At 41.6% G+C, this 8,135-nt stretch overlaps 1 long non-coding RNA gene across 1 annotated transcript; it reads right to left on the reverse strand.

The window, feature by feature from the left end:
- Positions 1-470: 470 nt before the first annotated feature.
- LOC129387368 (uncharacterized) lies at positions 471-7,485 on the reverse strand. Its single transcript, XR_008614616.2, has 3 exons — positions 6,227-7,485; positions 5,095-5,175; positions 471-2,653 (listed from the first exon to the last, which is right to left on the reverse strand). It is a non-coding gene; the product is annotated as an uncharacterized lncRNA (long non-coding RNA).
- Positions 7,486-8,135: the final 650 nt, after the last annotated feature.

Genomic DNA, 8,135 nt, shown 5'->3' on the forward strand with positions numbered 1-8,135 from the left:
TCGGGGCCTCGAAAGTCCTTGAAAACCATTGAATTTTTTTCTTCAATATTGCTACGAACCCAGTAGAACAACTGTCATGGAGTAAAAACCTTGACTGAACAGGGGCTTATACGCAGAGCACAGGAAGACTAGAAATGCAGTAGTAGGCATGGAGGGCCCTGAAAAAAATGTGCCACATCCGCTCGTCTGCCTTATGTTTCTGCACCGACTGTCGCATTTTCAATAGAAGTGCACTTTCTGTTCTACTCCAATAAACGCAACATTACGAACTCCAGTGTGGGGCAGTCCTTCAGCCTGTGCAGAAACTTTTCTGTACATCCGAGTCAGCTCTGTCATTTTTCCAGCATTGTAGTACAAGATTTGTTAAACTGGTTTAGCAGAATATGAGCAGTATACTCTTAAATTAGCTGTTTATTTGTATGCACAAGTTCAGGTCGTCAGTTTGGTTGCATGACAAATTGCCATACCTCAATAGATACAAGAAACAATTTTATTACAGTTTAATAAAATCCAAACAGTAATAATCACAACAATATAATGACATACATTTCTTTTGGTACGTATACAGCCCATGTCTTGGCAGTGTATAAATTCAACTATACACCGCAAGTACTGTGTCCTGACCACTATTATTCACATGTGTAAAACCATCACAGCAATTCAACAAATATCACAGTAATTAGTGACATACACTTTGTAACTGCTTTACATGAGCATAATGTATACAAATGGTCCCTGTGTACCTACACATGACTAGTGCCACCCGAGTACTATTACTCACAGGTGTAAAACCAACAAAGCAGTTCTTTAAAAAAATATCACAGCGCTTAGTGACGTACATGCTGTAACTCCCTTGTAGAAACTTGTAGAAACTCCCTTGTAGAAACAAACATGTGAGGACACAGAAAGCTAGCAGTGGGCTTACATGGGAATACCACCGCCTCAATACTAATTCACAAGTGTAAAACCAACCAAGCAGTTCTTTAAAGAATATCACAATGCTTAGTGACATACATTTTCTAACTAGCTTATATAAGCTTTATACAAACATGAGAACATACACAAAGCTAGCGGTGCACCCGCATAGAAGTGCGGCCATCTGAACACGATTATTTGCAAGTGTAAGCTCAACAGAACAGTTCGTTATAGTGACGCACATTTTGTAACTGCCTTATACAAGCTTAGTGCAAGCACAAGAATGCAGAAAAATATAAATTAAAAACTTGCTCTATGCATACACAAACAGATCAACACAAATGGTAAACACCGCTTTGAAGACAAATGTGACTGTGGCAAAGCGCAGTGCTGTGTCGGTTGAAATTGCCACCCACAAAAGTATTGAGCAATGCTTAAACCACAGGCAATAAAGTGCTGAAAGACTGCGTCTCTAACGTAACTATTTTAATTCAAATTTCTTGAATATAGGGCTCGCTTGCAGATAAGGCATCTGATCCAACTGACCTGATTTTACACCTGCTACATGCATACAATGCACTCAGATATAACTGGTAATAATAATTATAAAAGGCATTTAAAAACTTGATAGTATGATGAAGATGCATGACTAGAAAAGTTCTGTCCCCCTCGTACTTGTTAAAAAGGTGTAAGTGCGACACATGTTCTTTTTTTCCTCAATTTTTGCATTAATGGACAGCCGGGAACCTCGAACCGACACACACAAAAAAAAAAGATACTGCTATGTTAATAGTGTTATGAATAAATTTTTGTGAAAGCTTTTCTACAGACAAGTTGCAGTCTCGTTTCTGGAGGTTGAGCTGTATCTTGCAAAATAACTTGAAAAGTGGTCACATGGGAGCATGACACTATATCATAATGTTAGTTTCAGTTGACTCTCTTGCCCTACAAGTCGCTGCTCACTGTGGCCAGTGATGCAACAGCAGTGTCTGTGTGATTTTCATCACACTTCTGTCCTATGCCATTCTTACCAGAGTTGGCGGCACATAGATACCCAAATTTCAATAGTGTTGCTTTCTCAGGTGGTTGCTTTTGATTCGCTCAATATCACTTGGCACTTCAGCTGCATCAAACTTGTTTTTTACCTCTTCAACAACAACATCAACAATCTTATGACACCTGTGTTGTCATTCTAGTTGCCTACAAAGACCAGTCAATCTAGCAACAACACTGACAGTCTCTACTATCTTGTAATGGGGGAGAGGTGTGTCCCACCATGTGTTCCACATTGTTGTCACTATGTGGGCTGGCTGGGGAGGCAACAACTGTAATATGTTTGCATTTGCATATATTAAAGTGATGCTTGTACTGTGTTATAACACCTAACTTAGTCTTGCACTTGCTGCACAATAACACTGGCTCACAGTCGTGGTGAAAAGCTTTTGTATGTTGAGCAAATGAGTTGTATCCACTACAAAAAAAGTCAGTGATAGCACACATGTTGCTCTACCAGGCCTGGTGTGGTTCCTTCTGACACTGCTGCTGATGCTGACGCGCTGCTGCTTGCCTTGTACACTGTTGCAGCTGCAGTAGACATGGCAGTCTCTGTATCTATTGCTGCCGTGTCATCTGTCATGGTAACTTCCAAGTGGTACCGGGCTCACTTCTGCAACAGAGATGTTGTTTGCCCCTTGAGGGCTCTCATGATCAGGGCCAATAATTTCGTAGGCATTGCCTCCTGCATCGAAGAACCAATAAGAACAGCATGAATTAATAAACATAGCTCTAAAACGTACGGACATCAAGACTTAACCACAAGCTTTGCACATAAGTGACCGGGCTTAATGAATAATACTTGCAGGAGGAGTTACACAATTGTTTGTGTATATTACAGTAAAGCCTCATCAGAAGATATTCAAGAGGCACGGGAAACATGTCTCTCGAAACCAAAACTTTTGAGACGCTGAGGAGCCAGACTAGATCACATTAATATGCATCATCACTAAAGTATGTTTTGATATATCTGAAGGATATATCAAAACAGGGTCAGGGTGGCTCAGGGTGGCTTAAAGGGCCCCTAAACCACTTCTCGACATTTTTTGAACATTTCAAGTAAACACGCGTATCGAAATCAGAATGCCGTCACAATCGACGAAGCCAAATGCCAGAGTGCGTAGCACTGCCGGAGCACCACAATATGAAGAAAATGACCCCGTGCGCCTCTCTGGACCTATCCTGCACGCCCCAGTTTGTCCTGACGTCACCAGGCTGTCTCTGATGATGTCACCAGTTTCCGGTGCTGTCGATTGGTCGAACGAAAGTGTACGACTGCCGGCAAGGCCTGCAAGCAAATACACACACTCCTTCTTCCTCGTCGCGTTGCGCGCGATGCCATTGTGGGCAGCCAATGGGGGCAAAGAAAAGAAACACCAACAGAAGGGTCTCCCTATGAGGCTCTTCAACACGAGTCACCATATAGTTCCGTTGTATTAGCGCCACCCCTCGCAGGACGACGGGCCAGCGCGGCAGCAACAGAGCTCGTTGGTGTTGGCCTGTCCCGTAACATTTGGAGGTGTACAAGGCAAGGAAAAGACGATACTGTCCATATGGCGTGTACCAGATGAAAGAGTAAAATGAGTGGGGACTACTTTTCGATAATGAAACACACGTAGCTCCACTATTACTGCACCGTTTCGAAAAATTCTCGTGGCTACCTGTTCATTGCCTTATTGTGTAGAACTGCAACACCGCAACTAAATTTCAACCTCGGTGGTTTAGGGGCCCTTTAAAGAAGACATTCACAGCTTTTTAGTGACTGTAGATTGTGTTAGCTTCCTTCCCAACTTCTGGAATTTAAACACTTCACTTTGCAAGCCTTGTTGCTCGCAGTACCTTTGAGGTGCTCTTAGACGCTCGTCAGCTTCAACTGCCGACACTTTCTGCCCTGCATTGTCCTCGTTGCCCTCCTTTTCTGGTTCATGCTAAAAGAGACATGCGCGATTGACTTGTGTAAGGATTGCGTGATCTTTACGCCCTTCGGAGCACACAAGGTGCACAAAGTGAATGTGTCTGGGTTGTGTCCCTTCGAAGTAATGAATACTTAAAAAGTCATCCTTAGTAACAAAGGTGTCTCTTGTATACAGTATTGTTAACGTGGCAAACTTTGGAAAACCAACCAAACCATTTTCAGATGTCTCTTACAACCAAGTGCATCTTGTAATGAGATTCTAATGTACTGAATATTTTTCAACTATGGATCATCTGCATGTACATATAGTCACAAAGACATGTGTGGAATGGCGAATCGGGAAACAGTTCGTACCAGTTATCAGCTGCTTATGTTAGGGACAAAAAGTAAGACTTTTTGTCCCTAACATAAGCAGCTGATAACAATATGATAAAAAAGCAGGCAATGAGGCTAGAATGGAACATAATCCTTCAGCTCTAAACAGTTTTTTGGGCCCACATCATCCCCTCATATGACATAAGAAAACAACTTGATTGCAGTAATGGCTGCATGTGATCTGAGTTGATTGAAACAAACTATATGTAAGGTCGTCCTGTATGTAATTTTGTCAGAGTGCTTTTTAGATGTCCTGCTGGTGATCCTGGCTGCGCGATGCTTGTCATGCTTTTTGGCAGGATTCCTTTTTTTCCACTCCACTTTTTTTTCAGATTTTCTCTCCTTTCTCTTCCCCCTTGTGTAAAATAGCACACTTGAACTATCAAATCTGTTGAACTAATGTGCGTATCAAACCTGTTAACATGTGTGCTTCTCTGTGGTCTGTGTTGTATTTTTGCGCTGCACAATTCAATTCAAGATGAATGATGGAACGTCCCTGCCTTTAGCTTAATTGTGTGTGTGTGTGTGTGTGTGTGTGTGTGTGTGTGTGTGTGTGTGTGTGTGTGTGTGTGTGTGTGTGTGTGTGTGTGTGTGTGTGTGTGTGTGTGTGTGTGTGTGTGTCATGTTTTGAAATATATGTACATTCAGGAGTGCCTGTATGCCCTTCTCTCTTGCTCCAGTGACGAAAAGGGGAGCCTGTTTATGTACCATAGTAAAAAATTCAAAGGTTTTCGCTGTGCCCATTACATCCCTTATCATATGGATCTGTCACAATGCAGAGTAGCAGTGGTCCATAATACTAGCCCATCCCAACATAATTATAAATTAACACGTACCGACATGCTGCGAAACAGCTGTTGCAAAGCCGCTGGTGAAGGCAATTTCCGCAGCACTGCAGTGGTACAGCCGAGTTCCACCTGTATAGTGACAAATCCATATGCGTGTTAGCAACTCAGTAGTTGCTGATGGTTTCATAAGCTTTACACAACACAATAAAGTAATCTAGACAACTTTGTTGGAACAAATGCACATAATTAGGACACCACTTAAACACTAACACGGTTAATTGCCCCCAATCTCTCACTCACTAAGGGATAATACTACTGAAACATCGGTGGAGAGCTCAGATTAACACAGCCCATAAAGGACAAGCGTTCTTTGAGGAAAACAGCTATAACAGCGGTTAGTTTTCTTGATCATTTTATGTGGTAGCTTTGATTTAAATGTCATGCAGTACTATAAAATACGAAGTGCCGCATTTCTAGCAGCAGAAGGCGTCGCCAGGCTCATGGTACAACAGATTTTTGCACTGTTTGTCAGTGAGCCGACACATACAAAGAAAACCGAATTCACACATACATATACAGTGTCAAGTGCACTTCTTCTGAAAACGCAGCCACCAGTTCCAATGTTGCTGAAAGGAAAGGTTATATAAAGTGCGAGACTACATGGAACTGCCACTTATGACTGTAAATGTATGGTCTGCTGATTGCAGAGGTAGTCACATGCTATTTCTAGCCTCTTTTAGAAGCATTACTAAAGAATAAATTAAAATCTATTCATAAGTCACGAATTTCATGCATCCACAGTTTGGCTAAATAACCTGTGAGAAAAAGACATGTTTACCTGGAATAGCAACCTTTTTTCCTGCTGCAAAACTTTCCTTCGAATTAATGAAATAACTTTACAGCGTCATAATGCGTTTCTCGCAACTACTTGCCGGCAGTGGCGAGTTAGTGTTTATATCCGACTCATTGGGCGACAATACTGCCAAACACAAATGCTTCACGAACACGAGAACACGTCCCTCGCAGAGAATAGCAACCATATATGCCTCTGTGAGACATGATCGCACCTTTGTGGTCAAAATGTACATTAGAACGACATCACCATCTCATTAAAAAAAAGGCCTCCGTACAAGGCAGCCGCCAACTGCCTAATGTGAAATTGCAACTGATGTCCACTTACTGGTGGCCTGTGTTTGAGTCACTTTTGGCAGTTGACTGGGTGCTGAGAAATGCACGTCCTGGGTTGTCCCTGCAAAACATACAGGGTTATGTCAAATGCTGAAAATATATATATGCCGGCATTTCATCAGTCGCAAAACAAACGAGTAAACTTATAAACAACTGTAATGTAAACAGAGTACACATCATAAGATAGGCTGTCAACTGTTAATGCATTACACAAAAAACCTGATGCATAGGAAAGACTATATGTATACACACGAAGCTGACACACAATTTAATTCGCTCTAGGTTTTTCCGTGCAGTATATTCAAATTATTATGTCTCGTGGTTAGAGCAAAATTAGTGTAAATTACGAACTAAATTATCTACCCTGGAAACTTTTCTTCAATATGCACCTGTGCGCGCTTCGAACGAGTAGCGTTGTAAAATTTACGTACATGGCATTTAACATAGTTGCTGAACACGGATTTCCTTTGCCCTGTGTCGTGTACAGTGAGCTACATATATCTGCCCCCCCCCCCTTTTTTTTGTACTAGCCATACTGCGTGCCACTGCACCTATACGCACGTCAATAAACCTCACGACACAGAAATAAAAAAAGCGCCAATCACCCATGCCTGCATGTTGTAGTGGGCCTAACCTAACCAAGCATGGGCTGTTGCTTTTTATAGTAAACGCAGGCACCGTGCTCATTGCAAGTATGTCTCATGTCGCTAAGCAAATATGCAATTTCATTGTACCACTATTTTTTTATCACATGGATATATCTGTTGAGAGGCAAGACAAAAAGCAGTCACTTCTCAGAACTAATCAGCTTTCTTAAAACACATTTTTAACTTTTCAATGACACTTGCTGCTATGTGTTTGTCTCCAGAGAGCATACTTGATTTGACTTTCCAATCAGAGACATTACATAAATATACCATGTTAAGATGACTGCCTGGAGCACGTGAGAATTTTCATCTTCGTGTAACATACTGTATCTTGATTTTATTGACATTTGGTCAAATGGTACACCCAATATACCCACATACTAGTTTTCTTGTCCAAATAACATGCCAATGTATTTTGATTTTTTGGCATTGGCTCCTCTGCACTACATGAAGTCGCGCTGCACTGGCTCTTTCACATCCCCGTGTCCTTGCAGCTGCCTTCTTGCGTTATATAAAGCGGGTGCCTGAAAAATATCGTATGCAAAAGTCAACACAAGGGCATGGTGCAAAACAACATCAAGACAGTCAAGGCCATGGCAATAAAAAAGTCTTAGCTCTTAGTCGTCCTAGTGAAATGCATGCAAAACATCCAAATGACTGCAACAGTCAACTGCTAAACTAACTTCAATTTTTAGATTTAAGCAAAAAAACAAATAAACCACAGTTCATCCTTGTTTTTCATGAATGTTAGAATACTCCTGCTAATGAATAGAATATTGGTCATTTTCAGACGTCATAGGTCTGTCATGAGTCTGGTGTATCGCAAACACCACTTGTGACACATCCTAAGCACGTGCCCAGTGTGCCCCCCCCCCCGCACCATCCCTGGTTGTGCCACTGCTGAAGCCATAATTTGAGGATTATAGCTGCAAACATGATGCTCAGTGGGGATGAAAATATTGTCCTTCAGCTCAATGGATATATGGATGTGCCTATAAAAAAGGGCAACAAGGCTTGTTATGGCAAGCTTACCCACATTTCAATACTAACAAGTTCACTGCGGCCTGCATCTAAGCTTACTAAAAGGCATGAACTTCATTTCATGCATGAGGTGCGCAGTGGAGTTCATTTTTGACAGACCCGACTACTGCTGCAGTTTGAAATCTAGCACTTTAGATTCTTGTAGGCATGTAAAAGTTGCAGTTAAACCGCAGTTATTAGTTTATTACACCAACCTATTGTTCTGTGTACGAC

Source organism: Dermacentor andersoni, chromosome 2 (genome assembly GCF_023375885.2).
Source record: "Dermacentor andersoni chromosome 2, qqDerAnde1_hic_scaffold, whole genome shotgun sequence".
Taxonomy (NCBI): domain Eukaryota; kingdom Metazoa; phylum Arthropoda; class Arachnida; order Ixodida; family Ixodidae; genus Dermacentor; species Dermacentor andersoni.